The sequence below is a fragment of the Pezoporus wallicus genome, unplaced genomic scaffold (genome assembly GCF_028554395.1).
Source record: "Pezoporus wallicus isolate ANWC-B61680 ecotype Strahan unplaced genomic scaffold, APGP_CSIRO_Pwel_v1 contig_6846, whole genome shotgun sequence".
Taxonomy (NCBI): Eukaryota; Metazoa; Chordata; class Aves; order Psittaciformes; family Psittacidae; genus Pezoporus; species Pezoporus wallicus.
Genome location: NW_026636461.1, coordinates 1,998,587 through 2,022,194, shown reverse-complemented (window position 1 = coordinate 2,022,194; position 23,608 = coordinate 1,998,587). Strand labels below are relative to the sequence as shown.

The 23,608-nt window shown below is 37.6% G+C and overlaps 1 long non-coding RNA gene across 1 annotated transcript in view; it reads right to left on the bottom strand.

Annotated features, from left to right (window-relative positions):
* The window catches only part of LOC130594454 (uncharacterized), a 53,801-nt gene extending 31,685 nt beyond the window's left edge, over positions 1-22,116 (bottom strand). Inside the window, exon 1 of the long non-coding RNA XR_008971086.1 lies at positions 22,092-22,116. This is a non-coding gene — a long non-coding RNA (uncharacterized LOC130594454). The remainder of the gene's footprint in view (positions 1-22,091) is intronic.
* Positions 22,117-23,608: the final 1,492 nt, after the last annotated feature.

The following is a 23,608-nucleotide window of genomic DNA, read 5'->3' as shown; positions in this document are numbered from 1 at the left end:
ACTTTAAACTCAGTGGTATATGAAGGATCATCAAAATTAACATATGTCCTCACTGATTAAGAACAAACTAAGAAACACAGTCACACTGTATTTTTTATCACGTAAATAATTAACATTTTCATATGTTGTAACTTTTTAATACAATGTTACACAGATGGTAATACAAAAGTACAGCTGTGGCACTTTAATTGAAAAAAGTCTTAGAGATATTAGTCTAAAATTAATAGACTTTTGTGTGTAACATATTTTTGTGCTTTTGCAATCAGACATTAATTAGGATATTATTTTCTAAAAATACTTCTTATCCTGTACTTAGCTAATGAGAATAAAGAATTGAGATTTCATGTACTCATAAAATATGAGTTCTGGGGACTGAAATCTCTGATTTTGTAAGCAGCATGAAAAGTGTAAAGGACTTCAAAAGAGCAAATGGTTGATTATTCTTGATCTAAATATACATATATGAGTAACACACTCTTCCCAATTTGGGCAGTAGTTGTCACAAAGATAAACACTTCTATCTTTTGGCAAGTCTTTTGAGTACAGGAGTATAAAAGTATATTTTGTAATTACAAAGCATTATCTTGTCTTCAACACAAAATCCATTTTTTTAAAGAACTGAAAATCTTTAGAAAATATTGTATAATATTTAGGACATGATCAGCATTCAGGTATGTAACAAAAAGTAAAGAAAGAATCATCAGGGTTAGTTAGTCTTGCTCCTATGTAAGTAGTTGGGGTATTTTATCTTGCTAGAAATCAGAAAGCATTTTTTCTTAACAAAAAGACATTTTATAGAAATCTTGATAGAATTAAGCATGTCACACTCACTAACAGGAATGTCCCTAATACAGCAAGAGGTAGGGAAAGAGCCCTCCTTGCGATACCCCTATGCCAATGCTACAGGCAGTCTTCTCCTCAACTCATGAGTCCTCTTTTTTGGGACAAAGACAATAAAGGATGAGGACTATAGCCTGACTATGACTGTGCTGTTTTTTCTATAGTTAATGAAATTCTCATTCTCTACAGTCACTTTATGATCCTGAACTGTGAGACTTTATGTCTGAACTGTGCTTTCAACCAGTCGGTAACTGAGACACCACACATGGACATTAACATTGATATAATCTCTAAACACAAAGGTAGTAAACTGAGCTGTATCAAGGACTTTAAATAACTCACCAGAGCAAAAAGATATGGTCTAAAGCAGATAGCAAAGAAAAAAATAGCTGGTATGTCTTGGGTATCCAGCTCTAGCATTAAGTTCATAGTTCAAGAGCCTGGTGGAATGGGAGTGGAGGAAGCAGGGTGGAGGGGCATGAAGGGGATAGGAACCTATTTCTAGCCTGTTGGAAAGATCAGTTGATAAAGCCATAAAAAGAAATAAATAATTATTTCCTTACTTTTTAATTTATCTGCCCAGCTTTCCACCAAAAGGCAAGATTTCATTGCACCTGCAATTGCAGAAGATATTCAGTCTTGCAAGTCAGTGAAGTAAAAGTACATACAGAATTATTTTGTGAATCAGTAAGTGGTCAGAACAATTGCTTCAGTGTGTTAACTATGTCCTCTATTTATCTCAGTGCTTGGATAGCTAATTCTGACCCCTTTTTAGACACTTGCTTTCCCTGTTTACTTAAGAGACACCTATGTGACCAATGAGCCAGATTAAGTGAGGTCTGATAATTTCACTAAGATGTTAAATGAGTTAAACTTTGTTCTGCCATTAGACCAACATCTAAATATTTTTGGAAATTCTTATGTCTTCCTCAGCTGCAAGACAATGTTAAAGAAAATCACTGGGGGCAAGGATGTAAAAAACAGAGTCCACAGTAATGAAGAGTGCAGCATTATTATAGATTCACTGCTACTATATAGCCATAATATTTTGCCACTTCTGATTACTTCTGACTTCTGTGTAACTGGCCTAGATACAGTAGAAAAAATAATTTAAAGACAATTAAACAACAACAGAAAATAAAACCACATGAAATACTGGTGTTTTGTTTATGTGCAAGTAACATAAAAGAGTTTTCTATTACAGCCATGGATAAAATACAGTTTGTTGTACAATCTGTTGTCTCATTTTCTCTCTATTTTTCTTTACCTTCTTCCTCTACAAACCTCCTTCATGACATTGCCATCTGTCCAGTATCCATTGCACCCTCTATTCCTTATGGAACCTGGACTCTATGGGAAAAATGGCCATGGTACAGCCAGAGATATAGTGGTTTGTCTTCCAGGATAGACTTAGTGGTGTCTAGAGGAATGGAGATGGAAAATGTGATAGAGAATTGGGGAGGTATCAGAATGGACAGGAGAGCTGTGCACACCAGCATCAGGTCTATGTTACATACTAACACTTCTGTTAAGGCATTTACGATCCTACAGCATGCCCACCTTCCAGTCAGAGAGCACACACTACCGGATTCAGGTTGCTGGCACAACAGGTTGCTAGCACAACCAAGGAAAAGGAACACTCTGTGAGCTGGCTACTGACAACAGGAGAAGTTCAAAAGACCTCAACATGTTCGGATGAGCCAGTAAAATACATATTTTTTGCCTGTGGAAATTCTCTAGCCCAAGATTGTCTGCTTTTTCTCATGCCCTACACAAATACCAACCCTGAAACTCCTCTTGGAAGACTCATACTGGTGCTCAGGGAAGGACAGTATGCTGAGACAACAGTAAAGGGTTGTGCTAGGTAATGGTGAAGGCCCTGAATTGCTTGCTAGTCAGATGGGCAAGGAAAAGATTCTAGGATTGAAAATACGCTTCATCTTAAGGAGCATGTTTTGCAACAGCCTTTGATCCTGGCAGCCAGGTGATATTTAGAAAGACAACCCAGTTACTTGGTCACTAAAGAAGCTTTGTTCCAGCCATCTGAAATCATACCTAAGGAAACCATCCACACACACACAAAAAATCCCAGTTTCTAAAGTGAGCATAGGTTTCTGTGGTGACACAACCAATGCCAGGGCAGATAAAGCAGGTTCATTGTGTAGATGAACTCACAAAGCTTACTGGAATACCTTGGAGGCCTGTGATAAATGTACCTACAGACATACTGGTCCCTGTCATGTCCACACAAGGTAGGGGCAGAACTAAAATACCAGTTTTCTTTCAACTAATGACCTTTCTGTGAGCTTGAGTTGTAACATAAGCAAACTCATATCTCGTATCTTTATAAATCCTACTTGTCTGCAATATCAGTAGACTAAATAGGTGCCATGCCTTTTGTTCAACTCCATCACCATACAGTATCTGCTTCAGGAAGGTGCTCAGTAATGTATGTCCCACCAGAAAGGACACTGACTGAGCATGCCATGTTATTTAAAGGGTTAAATAACATCTGATACATGTCTCAGTGTTTCATGGAGGGCTTTTGGCTTGATTACTTCATGCTTTATATTTTGGTTAAGGCATTTACAGATATGCATAGAAGGTGGATAACAAACAGTGAAAATGGTAAAGTATTGCATTCACTTCACTGACATGTGAACAATCTTCTGGAATTTGAAGCAGAACAGAATCGTGTCCCTAGAGATCCCAAGGCAGGCTCTGAAAGGACCAATAGTAAGAAATATATTCTGCTTAGGGCTTCTGGGAAGTTATCGATAGGAACTTAGCAAAAAGGCATAAAGCTTTTCTACCTTCTGCCAGTCAGGGAGCTGTTTATCTGTCACGTTCTAGCAGCCTCCAGTATCTCTACAAAGGCTTGGTTAGAAAAGATTTTTCTGGTTGAGATGTAAGACTGTTATACAAAAGATACAAAAGGCTTGATTCTATTTTGCCTGCTAACTTTACCGAATGTCAAAGAAATTACCCCAATTTGCATCAGCATACACAAACGTGGAATCAAAGAATTCTAATCTGACCAGGAGTCAATCAGCAGAAAAAAAACATCAACAAAACATACAGAGAGAAAAAACACAAACAAGTGAGCAGACCAGAGTGTTGCATATCTATCTCAAAACATATAATTTCCATTTGGAGGTTTATTGTGTTTTGTGGGGTTTTTTTTAGCAATGCATGAGTGAGCAAACCAAAAGCCTTGATGGGCAGATAAAAGTTGAAATGGAAAAGGACAGTAATGTTAAGATGAGTTAAAAGCTCTTTTTGACCCTATCCTTAACACCATCTCCCAAATGCTTCCCCTGTGAACTTTTTGTGTTGTATTCAGTTTGCTGAAACAGGGGATAGAGAGGCCAAACCAAGGATCTATCCCGCTTCATTGAGTAAAGCTAGCCTATCAGGGAAGGTGATGGGTTAGAAGTTAATACAAATGACAGTTCTAAGGCAAAGTTAGCCATTGCCTTCCTGTGGAGCCCAGTGCCAAGAAGGGGACCTCCTGCTGATCCCACTTCTTTACACTTCCTTTTGCTCTCCTTCCCCTTATCTTTGGGCCCTGCCGTGCCAGGCCAGGGGATCCTTATTAAAATACAATGCATTGTCACTAATAGAAGTGAGCAAAGCCTCATTAGCACAAGGGTTAGAAGAGGACTAGCTCTAATTACAGCTCACTTAGAAAAGGCAATCAAATGAATAGATAAACTCTTCAAGAGAGAAGTCAATTTTTTCTTGCATTTGGCCAAGAGTGGATTTCTTTAATATGTTCCTTTAAAAGGAATCAAATTCACCTATTGACATTTTTTTCCTACAGAAATTCTTTCATCATTTAGTTTCCATCAGAGGACATTTGAGTTGGCTGGGTGGGTGGCTAAGGGACTACTTGTGTTATTTATGCCTGTATTGGACAGCAAAAGCACACTCTACAGCACTTACTACCTCCCATCAAAGATACAGATGGGGAGGGGTAGGCTGTTCATTCAGATCCATCACATAGGAACTCTTCTTTCCCTGAGCACATAGTTGGTAATCGAATGGTCCATTGCAGTGTTTGGAGTGCAGTTGTGACAAAGCAGGCAGATTACTGCTTCTCCTTTGGGCAGACATAGCAGGATTAAAAAAAAAAAAAAAGGGCAGAAATATAATAAGCGCTGTGAGTCAAAAATGTCCCTTAAACACAGGTATTATAATTTTTACATCTTTGGTTTCACCTTCTAGCCTCCCTGAAAGGCTGGAGTAAAGATTACAGACATAAAGTGGTTAGAAATTAAAAAATTTATGAGGTAAGACTTTTATTTTTTTTTTTTATAATTCATTTTGTGAGGAATCCCTCAGATTTTGCAAAGGTCTACAGAATTTTCCTATTTTGCTATGCACTTTAGTCCAATCCTTTAAAATTACTTTTTTACAAGTACAGTCTCCCCATGGTAGGTCCCAGATGACCTGGTTCTGTCTGAGTTGCTGACCAAAGACATCCAAATTCTCCCACTTTCTGCCTTTTAGGATTTTTCCCTGTGTTTGCAGGTTCTCTCATCCTCACAGAAATACTCATCAGACATCTGTATAACAATTGCCATAATATATATATTTGGAAAATAATTTTAGACATACAGTTTGTTACTTTGTTATGACTCATTCTAGTTATCAATCTTATTTAGTCTTAAAAGTCTTTATAACAGAAGTAATTTGCAAGGATGTGCAGGTTCTATGCCATGCCATCAGTAGGTGAATTTGACGTAGTAACTTGTAACATCGGCTCTGGCAGAGTGGTAGTGCAAGCTATTTGGAAGTTTCTGGATTAAACTAGTGATCCATCTAACCCATCTCTTTGACAGTGCACTTTACTGTTTTTAAATGTGAAATGCAAGAGGACTTTTTCTAAGTCTTATCCATTACTCAAGTTTTGGTTTATGCTGTTCTATCACATCCTCTGTGCATGGGGTCAGACTACCTTCTTTCACCTAATTTAGGAAGCCTATAAACTGGTTTTCCTAAGTGCAGCTAAAAAAAGCATTGCAGCAAAAAGACTGAAATATGATGGCCGCAGCCCCCTTTCACTGATTTGTACACTGCTTGTTATGTGAAAGGAAGAAGACACGTTTTTCTTTTGAAGACCTGCTTTGACATATAGAGGAATCTCTTCTGTGTTGCCACCACTGCACCAGTATTAGCCACTAACTTTGTTGCTAAAATACAGCATAGAGTTATGAGAGGCAAAATGTTTGGATTTTTTATTTCCCAATGTAAAAAGTTATGAAACTTTCTTCCCAAGAGGACTAAACCTCTTCAGGAGACCCAAATATTCTGAGTGCCCATCGAAAACAAATGATATTCTACCAAAAACTGTTCCTTATTACAGTTTTTTAATAGAAAATAGTTTTTTCCTTAATGAAAATGCTACAAATAGTAATTAGTTATAGAATATTTTTTGTGGGTAATAATATTTCTTTCATTACAAAAGTTGTCTTTTGGACTATTCTTGTCTTTAAGGTATTCAGTGGTTCTCAAAGTCAGTGGGCACAACACATCTAAATTTTTGAGTGGATCTGAAGCAAAAAACATCAGACTGATTACACATGCCTATCAAGCACCACCTTACTAACAAACAAAGTTTTCTGTATGAATAACTGATTGCACTAGGACTTTAATCAAGAGACCTAACATTATTTCTAAAGAAAATAGAAATAACGGCCCCTTTTTTCAATAAGAAATTTGAATGTTTGTATAACATGGTCACAATTTATAGGGCTTTTCCCCTACTTATTTTGTGTGTTTGTAATGAATTCTTTCTTTGTGTTAAGGCTTAATGAAGAAAAAAAATTCAAAACCAAATCTATGAAAGTTAAGCTTAATGCAACAAACAATCAATACTGGCTGTGCAAAAAAAACCCATGGATAAGTGCATCAGCTGGAACCATTAGATGGCAAATTGTTCATAATGAAAGAGTCTGTGATTAAATTATAATTCTTTAATTATATTATATTAAATTCTGCTGTACAGGATACCAACCAAATCAAATGAATTATGTCTGAAAACTAAAGTCTGAACACAACTGGTCTTGAAAAAAGGGAGAGATAGATCGAAAAAGGATTCATTCTTGTTCAAGTAATGAGAACCTTCTTTTAAGTGCTTATAAATATGGAAGTTAATTTGCACAGCATATTATCCATTGGAAGTCAGCATATGATTCAAACAAAGGGTTTTGTCTATCATTCCACATTGTTCTGTGGAAAACTTAATTTTGTAGTGGGTTTTTCTTTTGTATTTCATAGGAGATTCTCACCTGGTGTATATTAGCCTCGTACTGTTGATATGAGAGGATCTAAGATGGTTTTCACAGCTTTGAAGAGTAGATTCCAGACATCTAGCTGAGACAGTTGATATTTTTCATTACAATGTTCACATAAAAGACATTTCCTACTTCATGTATTGTTTTTAAATCCTTATTTGCTCTTTAATTTGCCTCAGGTCTCCCTGATATTTTTGTTGCCATCAAGAATAAAGAACTGAAGCAGAATGTTAGCACTTCTGAATCAGTATCACTCTACAATGGTCTTTAGAGGTGTAAAAGACAGAGCTTGCTTAAACACCCTAAATTCCATTAGATATCAATAAAAACTTAGAAACTTTCAACATATTTCTAAGGAAACCCAGCACTGCAGAACTTGAGCTGAAATGCAGAAACTTTGTCGCTGTTAATGTATTTTGTATTATTCTTATTATCTTTTAAAGACAACAAAAGACCTCCACTCTCCAAACTGAAGGTAGCATCACACATTTGGATTTATAGTTGCACAAAGTATAAAGAAGAACAAATTATACCTTTCTATGTTTATAAGAATCTTCCAAAATCTCAGCTAGGTTATAATGTTTCTATATCTTACTATTTTTCTCTACACTGCTATCAAAATAGATAACTGCAGGAATATGCTGACCTTATCTTGCAAAAACTTTAAAACTGGGAGTGAAAAGAAGTCAAAACTCTTTGTAACACAGTCTAAAACATCATGTCTGAGCAACAGGAATCATGACACAGGAAGAAAGCCAGCAGTTCAGTGCCTAAAAATATCTTTCCTCTTCCACTTTGTTGTGGTCCTATTATAGCTTAAGCAACAGTCACAATTTTTTTTCTCTATAACCTTTAGCTTAATAGCTGTCTGTAAAAACTTCCTTTAAATGCAAATATACTCTTTACAGTAAAAGTCATGACCCTATACTATATTACCCTCTGTAAATGCAGAAGAAAGCTATCATAATCTATGAAAATATGTCTGTAAAAATAGTTTTTACTATTTACTATTTTACAGTAAATAAATGAAAAACCAGGCTGAGTAATATTTTAATGGCTTTCATTTTGTACTATTAATAAAGTGGAATACACAAATTTTATTTTTCAGTAAAGTCTTATAAGTTGTGTCAAATTGCTTCAATCTCCTTGGGAAAGAACATATATTCTTTCTGGTTTGATCAGTCACTGTAGATATGTGGTAGAGACTGCAAAATTCACACACCACCTCACTTTTGCAGGGGATCTTGTAAAGCTGACAAAATTAATATCTCCTTTACTTTTCGAAGTATAAGGATCTGCTTTACTGTGCAGATCTGTAACATGCTTGCAGATTGTTTTACTTGCAGAGGTAAATTACACCATAAACAAAGTTAAGCATGAAGTTATCCACAGAGGTATCCACAGCTAGATGTAACTATTGGATACATTTGAAAGGGACATACAACAGGGATGCAGGAGCATCCTGGCCTTCTCTAGTTGTTAGCAGCATACAGCTTTTGCTGGCATGCAGCAAAAATGTAAATCCCCCTTTCAGCCAGACACAGAGGTGGAACAGTGCAAAGGTTATGATTTCTTGTGCAACTCATGCCATTCTCCAGTTACGTTAAATCCTGTTCAGCTGTCATTAACTGTTTATCAAGGGCCTACTCGCACTGAAAAAGAAGGCAGGATAAGTGAAAGTACAAGAGCAATTACAATTTAAACTACGTATAAGATGAGTTGAACTACTGTACTTCAGCAGTCCTAGTGTGAAAAATATTGTCCTTATCATAGTGGTTTTCTAACAATCCCAAATAAATAGAGGCCCTAATTTGTATTTTTCAAGTCTTAAGTGCAGAGAATGGGATTAGGCAGAAATATTCTGTTTGGTTACTTTCAAAATGGGATGAAAAAGTATGACACAGACATACAGATATAAGGAAAACACAATTTTTCAAGCTTAGTAGCTCAACCAGGCTTCCTGAAAGCACAGTGGGCCCTATCTGGAGAATTACTGTGATCTCTGAGATCCCATAAACCTCCTGTGAGCCTTTCCTCACCCCTTTCCCAAAGATTTTACACGGTATTTGACTGCCAAGGTCAGCTTCCTGAGCAGCCTCTGCAGAGCTGCAAGACCTGGGCACAGTTGCTGTCCATACTTGCTGCCCCCCAGGAGCTGCATATTTGCTTGCAAAGAGACAAATGTGATGGCTAGCTTGTTGGTTTTCTGCTCTGAGCATGGTCTTCCCACCAACTGCTGCATTTGCTTTCCATGATAAGTATTGTTGTGCAAGGACTTGCAACAGCTGCAGAGAAAGGTAATCTAAAAGAGAGAGGTTTTCTTTTTCTTTCATATTTTTTGTATTTGTTTTTCTTTTTTATCACCCTAAGTAAATTTTTGTCTTTACTGGATGGAAGGGAGGAAAGACTTTATCAAAATAAGCTAAACTTTTAGTTTTACCTGGACACTAAAGCAACTCAGTCATTATCTTTAACCTTATCAATATCCTGAATGTCAGCCGAACAAGGCAGCTAGAAAATTTCAGTAAACAGAACAGGGAACAACAGGGAGGATGTGGTAATCTAAATCAGAAATCAATCATCCAAGAAGCTTTTTCAAATGGAAAAGAAAGAAAAAAAAAGAGGCAATCAACTGCCAGCCATTCTCCCCCAACCAAAAAAAAAGGTTTTTTTTCTGTCTCTTTCATGTGCACCACAGTGTTTCTGCAAACAAAAATAATAAGGGCTCTCAGGTCCTTCAAACAAAGTGAAACATAATCCCTTCATGGAGAGTGCATCAATAAATGAATGGAGTTCCTTGGTCTGTTTCGAAGAACAGTATCAACAATGCTTTGGGATCTTAATAATACTCTTATTAAGAACCAGAGCAGTTGAGCTGAGTTGTTTTTCCTGTAGCACCTGAAGTAACAAAAGCCTAATGAGAGCACAAGAAATGTTTTTTCTTAGGTCAGACTTTGAAAATCATTTTCCCCTCCTTGGCAACACCCTGTCAATCAAACTCCGCAGGAGAAGAAAGGGTCTTCTTGCCAATGTATTTTCTGAGAGGAAAGAAATGGAGTTGCATGTTGCAGAGAAATTAATATTCCACTGAAAGCAACCTCCAAGAAAAAAAAATCTGATTTATTAGTTTCCAAAATTACCTTTTTATGCTGGGAATTTAATTTTCTTAGCAAAGCCACGGCCTGTACTCTAGTGGGTGTAAAATCCAGATGCTTAGGTTTTGTACTTTTTAAATCTTTCTTGCTTATCTAGATGTACAGATTTTTAAGGCAGGAACATTATATAACCAATTGTTTTGAGCTGTTCTCACACAACTGGCACTTGCTTGAGCCAGCAGACATTATTACAATACAAGAAAAAAAACACAGACCAGACCTCTAGCAGGTTAAACAAATACAGCTTCATTAAAAACAATCAGTACTCACCAACATCTACTAGCTAAGCAACAGGGTCCTGATTTTCAAAACACTGAAAATTATGCATTATCACTAATTTCTTCTTTATTTTATTATAGTTAAATTATAATGCAAGTTTGCACCTACTTCCAACCTCCTCTCCTTCAAAAGCAGTCATGTAGACTCAGAGCTCAAGTCCAGTCTTTCACTACAAAATAAAGTTACACATCAAACCAAATAAACTGGAGAAAGCTTACTGCCTGGCATCAGATATTAAAAAATACAAAATCTTAGAAACTTACAGGTGAAAAGTATTTTGAAATTTAACGCTTAGAAACTCAAAGACAGTACTGCAACACCAAGCCATTGAAACCTTAGATGTTCCCTCACTCTTCAGATACCTTTCTTTGACTCTATAAAATATTTGCACAGTAAATTTAATGCTGAATTAATGCTGACTAAAGGTATGTCTCTTAGTTATCAATTTGGTGCAATAAAAGAACAATTGGTAATTCGAGTCTGTTGTTGCTGAGGCCACTCCATCTACTCAGGGGATTTGCTTCAGATCAGCCTAGTCCCAATATCTCTGGACACACATAATTCAAAGATGTACAAAAAAGCAGTCATTGGTCTAAAATCTTATGTCTTGTTTGGGATATGATCAACAATAGAGAAGATCACAGACTGGTGTTTCCAGTTCCTTCTCTTTAAATACAAAGAATCATAGAATCATAGAATGGTTTGGTCTGGAAAGGACCTTAAGATCATCTAGTTCCAATGCCCCTGCCATGGGCAGGGACGCCTCACACTAAAGCCAAGGTTCTGTTCAACCTGGCCTTGAACATTGCCAGGGATGGAGCATTTACCACTTCTTTGGGCAACCTGTTCCAGTGCCTCACCACCCTCACACTAAAGAACTTCTTCCTTATATCTAACCTTAACTTCCCCTATTTAAGTTTAAACCCATTACCCCTTGTCCTATTGCTATAGTCCCTAATGAAGAGTCCAGCATCCGTATAGGTCCCCTTCAGACACTGGAAGGCTGCTATGAGGTCTGCATGCAGTCTTCTCCAGGCTGAAAAGCCCCAACTTTCTCAGCCTGTCTTCATATGGGAGGTGCCCCCCTCCCCTGATCATCCTTGTGGCCCTCCTCTGGATTTGTTCTAACAGTTCCATATCCTTTTTATGTTGAGGACACCAGAACTGTACACAGTACTCCAAGCAGGGTCTCACCAGTGCAAAGGGCAGGATCACCTCCTTTGACCTGCTGCTTATGCTTCTTTTGATGCAGTCCAGGATGCAGTTGGCTTTCTGGGCTGTGAGTAGACACTGAAGCTCATGTTCAGTTTCCCATCAACCAACAACCAATGCCCCCAAGTCCTTCTCCACAGGGCTGCGCTGAATTACTTCTCCACCCAACCTGCAGCTATGCCTGGAATTGCCCTGATGAAGGTGTAAGACCTTGCACTTGGCTTGGTTGAACTTCATGAGCTTGGCATTGGCCCACCTTTCAAGTGTGTCAAAGTCCCTCTGGATGGCATTCCTTCCCTCCAGCGTACCAGCCAAACCACACAGCTTGGTGTCACCAGTAAACTTGCTGAGTGCTGACTGAATCCTACTGTCCATGTTGCCAACAATGATGTTGAACAGTATCAGTCCCAACAGTGACCCCTGAGGGACACTGCTTATTACAGGTTTCCATTTGGACATTGAGCCATTGACTGCAACTCTCTGCGTGCAGCCATATGCCCAATTCTATATTCACCGAGTGGTTCATCCATCAGATTTACATCTCTCCAGTTTAGAGACAAGGATGTTTTGCTGGACATGCAATATGTGGACCACTATCAAGTTATTTGTCTTTCCCCACACTGCAAAATCAATTATTGTATTTTAACATCTAGAAACTGTGGGTTATTTGCAAAGATAACTTGATTCGGTCTCAAATTCATGTTACACTCCTGCATGGAAAAGTACACCCCACAAGTTTCTTTTTGTCCAACAGCTTTACATTATCTGAATCTTCACACCTTGTTCCCAGTAATTTCTTACACTACTGTTTCACCAGACTGTGGTGATTGAAGATTTGAATTCAAGGAACAGCACTTCTGAAGGAGGAAAGTTATCTACAATTTGGGTAGTATATATATAAAGCTATGGTATATATCTGTGGAGATCCCATATGTTCCTCAGTAAATATTTTCTGAGAGTTCATTGCCAAAGCTACTATTTGCTGAAAGCAAAATATGTTTTTCTGGGTATGGATAGATATCTTTCGCAGTCACAGGTAACATAATGCTATGCCTGTGGTCAGTTTGAATATACAAAATATAATGTGTTTTCACAAATACTAATTTGTCGTTATTGTTTCTACACAGATAAATAGAACATTATTAATATCTAGTTGCTGTTTACTGGTCACTACATCATACAACACTAGTTTTAGATTTGCAGCTGAGAGTAAGGAAAACAATAAAATTGTTATGATGCTCACTTCTTTGGCGTAGGTATTTTATGACTTGCAGTTTGTAGGATTAGTCAGAATAAACGTCAGAGTTTAGTTTGTTTTGATTTTTAAAAAATTTTGTTTCTGGAATTTCAGAGGAATAAAAAAGAGACTGGGGATTTGATTAAAAATACACAAATTAATTTATTTTATCATAATACCTCAAAACACAACAACTCTCTTCCACACAAAAACTCTATAACCCCCCAAAACTTTCGTATTAAAATAAATAAGATATATAATTGTTCTCATCAATAACCATTGACAGAGCTAATTACAGTGCAGCACACCCAGCCTTTGGTATATCTGAGAAATCTCACTTAAATTAATGAAATTAAATGGATTTAATTACCACAGAATTCTGCATTTATTATCAGTAGTCCTGAATTTTTCAGTCCTTGGCTGCTCATTGCCACTTGCAAAACTAACGAACTGTCAAAATGTTTGAATCTGAAAAACAGATCATGGCCATGGCAATTTTTTACCTATGAAATCTTTGAAAAGAAATCATCACTTAAGATGAGTATGCTGTATCTTCAGCAAATACCTGAGAACCCAAAAGACTGTAATTGTTATACTGCAAAAAGAAAGAGGTTGTACACTTATTAATACCTGTCCGATTTTTCTGACCCTGTCATTTTGAGCTCTACCAATTGTATATTACAAATTTAACAAGTGAAGAAATCTGCACCACCCTTAGTATAACTCTTTGGGAACATTTTATACTTGGTAAGTACACATTATTTCCCAAGCTATCTGTGTCAGCAATTGTACGTACCTTCTGTAATTACCATGTTAATAATTTTGAGTCCAGAGATGCAGTATTTGATTGAAGCATTCCTCCTCTTTGGCTATCATTTATCACAGAGTCACATTGCTTCCTCCTTTTGTGGTATGCATACAAAGGACTATAATGTAAAATTTAAAGGTGAGACAAGAACTGCTAATCCAGTAGTAAAATTTGTACTTCTTTTGTGGTGGGTTAATCTTGGCTGGACACCAGGTGCCCACCAATCCGCCCTATTACCCAGCTCCTCAGCAGGCCACGAGGGGGAGAAATTAAGATGGAAAAAACCTTGTGGGGTCAAGAAAAAGACAGGTTAATAATGAAAAACAAATGCCACACACACAGAAGCAAAGGAAACCAAAATATTTCTTCTCTACTTCCCATCAGCAGGCAATGTCCAGCTGCTTCCCAGGAAGTAGGGCTTCCATACACATAGCAATTTCTCCAGAAGATAATATGAATGCCCCACACTGGGTGACAAGAAGGACTGTGATGGTTGACCCTGAATGGATGCCAGGTGCCCAGCAAAACCACTCTGTCACTCCCCTTCTCAGCTAGACAGGGGAGAGAAAATATGATGGAAAGCTCATGGGTCAAGATAAGGACAGAGACAGATCAGTCACCAATTACCCACCTGGGCAAATCAGACTCAAATCAGAGAAATTAGTTTAATTTATTACAAATCAAATCAGAGTGGGATAATGGAAGCAAAACCAAACCTTAAAAACACCTCCCCCCCCCTTTCTTCCCAGGTTCAACTTCGCTCCTGATTTTCTCTACCTCCTGCCATCCAGTGGCACAGGGGGAAGGGGAATGGCAGTTGTGGTCAGTTGATCACACGTTGTCGCTGCTGCTCCTTCCCCCTCAAGGCAAAGGGAAGACCCTCACACTCTTCCCCTGCTCAAGGATGGGGTCCCTCCCATGGGAGGCAGTTCTCCATTAACTTCTCCAATATGAGTTCTTCCCATAGGCTACAGTACAGGCTGCCGTTGCCTCTGTTGGACATAGGGGAAGTTTCTAGAAACTTCTCACAGAAACCACCCCTGTAGGCCCCCTCCCCAAAACCTTGCCATGCAAACCAAATACAGCTTTGCATTCCCCACACATGACCATATGGACACACAAAAGCCTGAAGCAAAAATGATCAACTGCTATTGAAGATGTAACACTGATTTCTAGCAATGAAAGTGTGCTCCCTGGACAGACAGCAGTAATAAAAACAGGCCACCATTCAGGGCCCATCTAGCTATTACTTTTAAAGGTAATTGCTGCATCTGCTTCTTGATGTAATTTTGAACCAGTGTAAAGATCTTTCTTCTGTCCCACTGAATGGCAAGCAGCACCAAGGAAAGAATGAAAGGGTGCTGAACACAGCTATACTGGAGTGCACTATCAGGTCAGAAGTGAAGTCAGAAACAGCTGCTTTTTCAATAGACTCATCAGAGCTTTTCCATGCTCACTGCACTTGCCCACAAGACTCCAGCACAGACTATTGTGTTGTACTTTTTTTTTGCTGTGGCAACTTCACTCTTAAGAAACAAATGGCCTGGCTTAACTATTAAGTGTTAACCAAATTGACTATAAGGTCGGGAGAAAACAATTTAAAAAATTTAATTAGCTTTCATCCTATGATAGTTCTGTGCATGGTTCAGATTGCTTCATTTAAGTCAATGAAATTCTGATGAGGAGAGATGTATTTTTCCACCTTAGCAGCTTATTCATATAGTAGTGCTAGCAACAATCTCTGCTTTTGCATGAAGATTTATAGTCTTCTGACAGCGTCTTCTATACAGAATGTGCTAACTGTTATAATCTGCAGTGCTATATACATATCCACTGATTTTACATCAAACTACTGTTTGGAGTCTGGATGAAACAAAACAATTGGGGTTTTTTGTTCATCCATACAGATGTTCAGTAACACTTCTTGGATGTAAATAAGAATATAAAGCACTGGGTAGTCCTTCATTTTTCCTCTATTATTCAGACAGTAACATTGGTCTTAATAAATACCTTTTGCTCTGTGTTTATCTCCTTACCCTAATGCCCCGGGAATAAGATTGCCTTACCCAGAGATAGAAGAAACATCCAAGATTCTCACCTAACCATGCAACCTATTTCACATTTCATTGGTTGTGTGAATGAGCTGTGAAAATTGCTTCCTGTTTCTCTAAAGTACCAGGACAGTGGTTTGCATGGCAGAGGCTACCTCTGGTTACATAAAATAAAACTTACCCACTGAGTTAATTTCAAAGTTTTAAAACTCCCACGTATCTTGTTAAATTTGAACAAATCTTTTCTGCTCTGTGAATACTTGTTCCCAAATCAGAGGCATTACAGATACCTCTTCTTTACAGGAAGGTATCTAAAGAAAGGAAGAAAGAAAGAAAGAAAATGAAAAAAAAAACAAAACCCCCAAAACAGAAACAACAGCAACAACAAAACCAAACCCAAACAATCAAAAAAAACCTACCACAAGAAAACACAGAGCTTTACTCCTTTCTGATAAGTGTAGGCTTGGCTTTCCCAGATTGAGAGGAAGCTGCTTTCAGTGTATCAGAGGACACTTGATCAAGGACAATCTATTTTAGTAAGAAGCTGTTTTTGTCTAACATTAAATGCACATTAAAAAAATACCTTAAATAACAGTACTGGAAACCTAATTTTGAAAGCTGTAAGGCACTTCTTATCCTTTTCTCTACTAATATCCTTCCACCTCACTGAGATATTAATCAAATTTGAAAGCATATAGTAAGTCTGACAATATTTAAAACCCATGAAATATAAAAATCACAGATTCTACTTAAATCCAAGAAACTATATCTGTTTCCACTAAGACTAGAGTACATATGGACTGTGTATTTACCTGAGAGTATTCAGGTTTAGGACTTTAAAAAAAAAAAAATACAAAACCCCAAAATAAAGAAAGTCAAATAATATGGAGCTCAATTCTGTACAATGGAGTGGCTGAGAGCAGTGAGATTTGGGAAAATATTTATATGGAGATTAGGTTCAGTTTAATCCCATAAAAGCCAAAGGAACTTAAAGCAACTGTGAGTCCAGTCCTTCATTCAAAGGTATGTGTACAGCCCTGAATGACCAAAACCATACCTGCAGTACACCTGCAAATTGGTGTTAAGGCTGCAGCAGCCTTAATGACTTCTGACTAACTTTAGTTCTGAGGGGTTTACTCCTTACTTGCTCAGGTGGGCTTGTTGTGGGTTTTCTTTTCCTGTTGAAAACTAGCTGATTTTATTTTCTAATGAAACCCATTAGAGACAGGGAAGTAAGTGCTGTAATAGTTCATCCTGGTTATTTATTTTGTAGCCTGAGAGACGGCAAGATAGCTGGAGGAATAACGCTGGCATAACACTTGCACAGAGGAATATCAGAAATTCTGTAGTCCAAGCTTTGAACTGACAAACCATGTAATTTACAAAGAAAAGTGGGGGGAGGGGGTGAGGAGGAGGAGGAAGAGAGGAATGGGGTTGAGGCTGTGGATATGAATAATCTGTATCAAAAATATAGTTACACCATCTCTCCATGACGCGTCACATTGTCAGGAGAGACTCCAGCTAAAAAAGGGAAGAGAAATTCTATTCTATTTCAAATATGAAATCCTACATCATTGACAATATGAATAATAAAACAGTATTTGAATGTTTTAATCTAATACCAAGCAAATTAATATTTTAACCAATAGGTTAACCAGCAATTGAGTGGAAAAAAAAATCTCAGCTCTACAAAATTAAATTATGAGGTAAAATTCTTTTTTGACCTTTCTACCTGTCCTTAACTGTCAGTAAGGCATAAATTTTGTGTTGTGATTAAGATTTGCCCACTTTTTATTTCCTTCTTTGCAATCCTAGATACAAAAAAAACCTGCTTAAAATACAATAGTCATAGAGATGGAATTTATAATTTTAGTAGTAGAAATTAAGGTAGCCTGTACATTTTTCAGGAAGAAAGTAGAGATTTCTCTCCATGCCACTCAAACTAGCTTTCCCTTGGCATGAAGCCTGGTGCTCACCATGTCAACAGAGCACTGGGAACCAGCACTAACTTGACTTCAGCCGATTTCCAGACAAAACACCTATCATTATATGTGGTAAGGTTCAGTGATTTTGAAACATATGTCTTTAAGCCTAAAGATCCAATTCTTCAGATGTGACATGTAGAGAAGGGGCTTCCAAAGAAGGGTCTTCCAGTGGTGGCTACTGTAGTATTCCGATTCTGAGTAAATCTAATAATACGGCCAAAAAGCAACATGCTGCTAGATGCATGTCTCTAAGTGTGAAAGCAAGATGTAGGTACTAGGGAGTGGAAAGGTACTATTCTGTTTCTTTAACTGAGGAAAGGAATCTAACAGTCTAACTCCCCAGTGAGCAAGGCTTATTTGATTCTAGTGGAAACAACTGAAATTTCAGCATCAGCAGAGGTACTGTTTTTCTTTCAGAATTGCTGAGAATATCTAGCAATGAATAACTCTTAATCAGATTGTTTATTCACATTAAAAGTCAGTGCAGGTCACATTGTTTGCTCGGTGCCATTTGGTCTGCACTTAGCCCTTCCTGAACAGGAAGTCCTTAAGATTAAAGATTGTATTTTTATGGTCCCATGCCTGCTTACCCCTAGCTATTACCTGAAGAGCAATGCAACCAAGACTCAGTCTCTAGCAAGGATATTAACAACCATTAGTGTGTGTGTATGTCAGGATGAAAAATAAGAGGAAATCAAAGCAAAGCAATATGGTGAAAGCAAAATTGTAAGAAACAGCGAAGTGATTGTTCACAATATTGGGAATACGGTGCATTCAGAGGTATTTTCTCTCCAGAGGTCAACAGAGTGCTAGGTCACTAGAATTTATTTAAATTCAAGCAGCAAATGTGATTTAAATGTCCCAAAGCTATTTGCCACTGGACATATATTTATGTCCGTTTTATAAGCTATAAGGGATCTAACTAAGATGCTTGTAGTTCAGATAAGCTGCACTTTTTCCTCAGTGTTGCAGAAACCTTGTAGTGGCACAAGAATGAAAAAGAGAACTAATCAGAGTGAAAGATATGTCTAGAAAATCATTCTGGCAGCTCTATTATTATATGGAGATTCATATTTTGATTTTATATTTCTCTTTCTATAGCTTACTCAAAGACTTAAATACTGTGGCCAGTATTTGCACAAGGAAACTGAACTTGAATACCCATGTTCTGTATTGAATATGTGTATCAGGTGTCATTAACACACTGTCTGAATCAATGGGGCTCTAGAGCAACAGCATGAGATGCATAGACGAAACTGCAGGCTGGATACTTAGCTCATCCAATGTCCAGCGCATGCAGTACGTGAGACAGAGGTTACTGCCAGGTGGACAGTTGTAGCTCCTGATCTCTCAGCACACTGGCTGCAAAAGAAGTCTGAGGCTGCAAACCCACCTATACCAGCCCTGTGCATTGGCAGATCCTGATAGCAATTGCTATCAGGAGTAGATACGTGAACGCAGTTCTGTTAAATTAGCTAGCATATGTTTATACAGGGCTTTATTATACCAGATTTGCAGTGACTGTGGGAGGACAGCCAATATTCAATCCAGAATAAAGCTACATTGTAATTCAACTATCATTTTCAGCCAGCATTTCCACCAAATTAAGTAGTTCCCACTTCCCATCACTGCAGTCACCACTTCTCACTCCCACAGTTTTATTCCTTGTGGCAACACCATGTTTATTCAGACAGCCATTAAGTCCTAGGCTAAATTAACTTTTTCTTTCTTTCTTTCTTTCAACTGTACTGGTTTTCACATAGGTGAGTTCCTAATGTTCTTCCTTAAAGAAGAGAGGGTGTAAAGAAGGGGACGAGCAGGTGGAGAGTGCAGGGCTAACTGCATGAATTTAGAGCAATCCTGTTTGAGTGGTGCAGGCAGACAATCCACCTAACATGAAACCTGCTGGTACGGAGATAAACTATTGATGAGAGATGTATTTTATTTGTTGTAAAACTCTGCACAGTGGAAAAATTCTCTGCTAAGATTATCAGGTGGTTTTCTGTTTCCCAGTGCTTTTGGAATAATGCAAATTATAAGAAATAGATTGATTTAGTACTGTGGTATTCAATTTTACAGGCACTTTTCAAAATAATTTCTGTCACAGTCCACAAGTCATCTGCTAGAAGACAGAACTTAATGCCTTGATGAGTACTGGAATCTCATATTTATATATTAAGGCTGTTAGGAGCTAGAGTAGGAATAGGAAGTCTGGAGGCAGGGCTAAAAACCTCAGTCTTCCCCAGAGAAGACATCATGCTAGGAGTATGTATCATTCATTATACAAGAATAATCTCCAGCTCCAGTAGATACATAGAAACATTATAGACCAAGATAGAAGAATCCTGTCTTCCTTTAAACTTCTTGCAGATGTTCAGCTCAAAATAATAGTTTGTTCTTAAGTAGAGGTAAAGGTTTAAATTCTACAGATATTTATTTGCACTTAAGCACCTCAGACTCCCTCTTCTATCAGATGTTTGCAAAGTAATGGCTTCACTAAGCCAATGGGTGAGATGAGACTTTAATAAATTAAGTCTAAAATAAAAGGGTTATTTAACTGCATAAGTTGTTTATGGGAGTAAAAGGTTTTAATCAAACTTGCCATCAACATTTTCAAAAGGAAACCCCAGTTGTGGTTTGGTCAAATTCTTTGAAGTATTAATGTAACCCTGAGAAAATGGCTATTAGTCTTAACCAATTGCTGGACATTAGACACAACAAAAACAGGAAAAGTTCAAGAGTCTCTTTGACTTTCCGCTTGATTGTAAAAAAAAATACTTTCTGGGTTTTCTTTTTTGAAGTGGAATTTTATACAGGAGGGCCAGGCTTTGTTTTGTTGGGCTTTTTTTTTTTTCTTGATACACAAAATTCCCACCAACCTGTGCTCTTTCTTTCAGATCTAACATGAAAGACTGCTGTTTGTATTTAATGCACACACTGCCAATTCTGTTTAATTTAAAGACACAGCTCCACTGTTCCTGAAAGAAAGACCTGGAACATCAGTGCATGGGTCAAAAGCAAATCTCACTGGTAACTACAAGATGCTGTCAAATACCATGGCAATTAAATATTGTATACCTACCTAGAAAAACTACCAGAAGTTCCTACCACAAACATTCGTAAAGTGCAGTACATTGCTGAACTGCCAGCACTTAGATGATGCTTAAATAAGGAGCACTCAGATAGCATTTTCCACTATTGCCATGGAAAAAAAAAAATGAATATAATATTTTCCCGTAGATCTAGAAATGCTAGGGGGTAATCCACTAATGTTAGTAAACTTGAACAGCAAAACAGAGAAAAAGAGAGAGGTGCATTAGCAACAGGATATTCCACACTGGGGTAGTCTGACTAAGAAAAAGCATCCCATAAAGCAGACACACACTTCACACAGTATTAATATACTTGAGGAGTGTTCTTTTACGAGTGCTTTAATAGCTTGGGATTATGTGTGTTGTTTTAGAGTTGCATTAGACACACCCTGGGGAAATGTGAGCTTCCATTCCTGCCCATTTCAGTGCTGCGCTAGCTTGACCAACATAATTTACCACATTAAGAGAGAATTTAAATCTTGATTATTTTCACCTGTTCACTTTCGATCTTTTTTTTTCCTTTCACCTAAGAGGCCTGCCCTCTTAGCATTATACAGTTCATAAAACTGATGACCTTTGCCTGGCTTTTTGATTTAAGCAGAAAGGGGGGCACATGCACTGTTAAGAGCCTAAAAAACATAAAGCAAAACTGCTGCCCATTCTTTTTGAGGTGAAGGGGATGATAAAAGTTCTTTCTTTTCCATTCTTGTTGTAAGGGTGGCACAACTGTTCCCTGTGCTTTCCTGCACCATCCAGCTGCCTACTCCAACCCTGGGAGTCGTGAGGAAGCAGGAGTCTGCATGGTCATACCAGCCTGTTGCACATATATCCAACATCTTGCTGGTTTAGGGGTTCATACTGATTTTGTGCTGCCCTGCATATACAGAAATCTCAGTTGCTCCTCTGTTTTATGTCCAGAGACAGAAGGAAGGAAGAAGAAAAACTCCCAAACATCTGTTCTACATTTTTATTCCTAAACAAAACAATCCTTAAATTTTCAAGAATAGTTAAAGCTTCAGATGGTTATTTGGAAGAGAAAGTTGATCACCACATGCCAAAGAGATAACCCAAAATCCCTTTGCTGCATGGAAAAACTCTGTTGTTCAATTCTGGGAGCAGTGCAATGCACTTACCTGATAAGATCTGGATTCCTAACCTTATAGCCTACCAAAAAGTGATACATCACGTCATACATATTTTCTGTGGCAGGGAAAAAAAAAAAAAAAAAAAAATGGTGTGGAAAGACTGAGTGGACATGGGAAAAAGACAGAAAAGTGAAAGAAGATAAAATAATAAAAATGTGTCCAATTAAATGAAAGTCCTTCTGCTTTCACTTCTTTACCTTAGAAAATTGATCACATTTTCCCCTCTTAACATTTTTTATTCCAAATTCTATATAAAGCCATATACAAAAATTGGAAAAAAAAAAATCCAAACAACCATTCTCACTTTCTCACATCATCCCCACAAAATACACTTTCAAAGGACTAAAGAACTTTTGAAGGTTAATTAAAATGAAATTTTCAGGTTTACTGTTCAGCACCTGACACCTAGCAGAGGTTTGGTTAAATCCAGTTAAAATCAGATCAGGTAGAAATAAACAGGGAAGGAGGTTTTGACAGTAGAAAAGACAGAGGACTTGTGGAGAAGGTGAAGGTCAGTGTTCAGAAGAGAGGAGGGATGGTAATATGAGAGCACAGTAAAGGACAGGATAAATGGTCCTGCTGCCGTAAGGCTGATAATGATGTAGTTAGTAGAAATGGGGAGAGGATATTTAACAATCAGCATAAATGAATAGATTTTGGAGGGTAATCAAGAATGCAATTGAATTGGGAGAAGTACAGGAGGAAGAAAGAAGCCCTTGAGGTTTTGGAGATTTATTTGAACTGAAAATTCACTTGATTTCCATCTCAAAAGAGAAATATAGCTTAATAATTCAAAATACGCCTCTTCTTTAATATTGCAGAATACATTGATAAATGTTATTACACAAACTTCTCCTTAAACGATTGTCTCAAGATATCTTTAATGTAGTTCACAATATTAAATTACCTATATTAAGCGATAACATCCCCAGCTCAGGCCTGCAGCAACATAGAGTGGTACTCTTCCATTTGAGATCCACTGAACCTCTGTAAATCAGAACCTATAAAACAATCAAGTAATACAAGAGATTTTCTGTATCCTTCTTTTAGTTTTTTATTTTAGCTAAAATATGTCAGATGTGAAATACCGATATCAAGCCAATTTTCTTTTTAACCTCTGAAGAGTTGACTTGACTAGATGTGTAATACAAGTTTAATTGAACATGATATTGGATTCTTTCCATGCCCAGCACTTCCTTTTCCTTCTAATGATCTGCTTTTTTCATAACTGTTCCCATTTCCTCTTGATGTCATTGCCACTGATGTTATTCTCTCAAGCAAACGTCTACTATTTCAGATCTCCCAGATGCCTTTGCTATTGTTTTCCTCCCCCCCTGTATTGCTGTTCTTATGAATCTTATGACCTTATTACTGTGCAACTGTTAACTTTTTCTTTTGGCAACCATTTCCAGGAACATGAAGGTACTGAACTGACCAGCAATGAGGTAAATGTCTTAACTCTGATTACTGACAGCTAGTGTCTGAACCATACGATTTTTATGGTA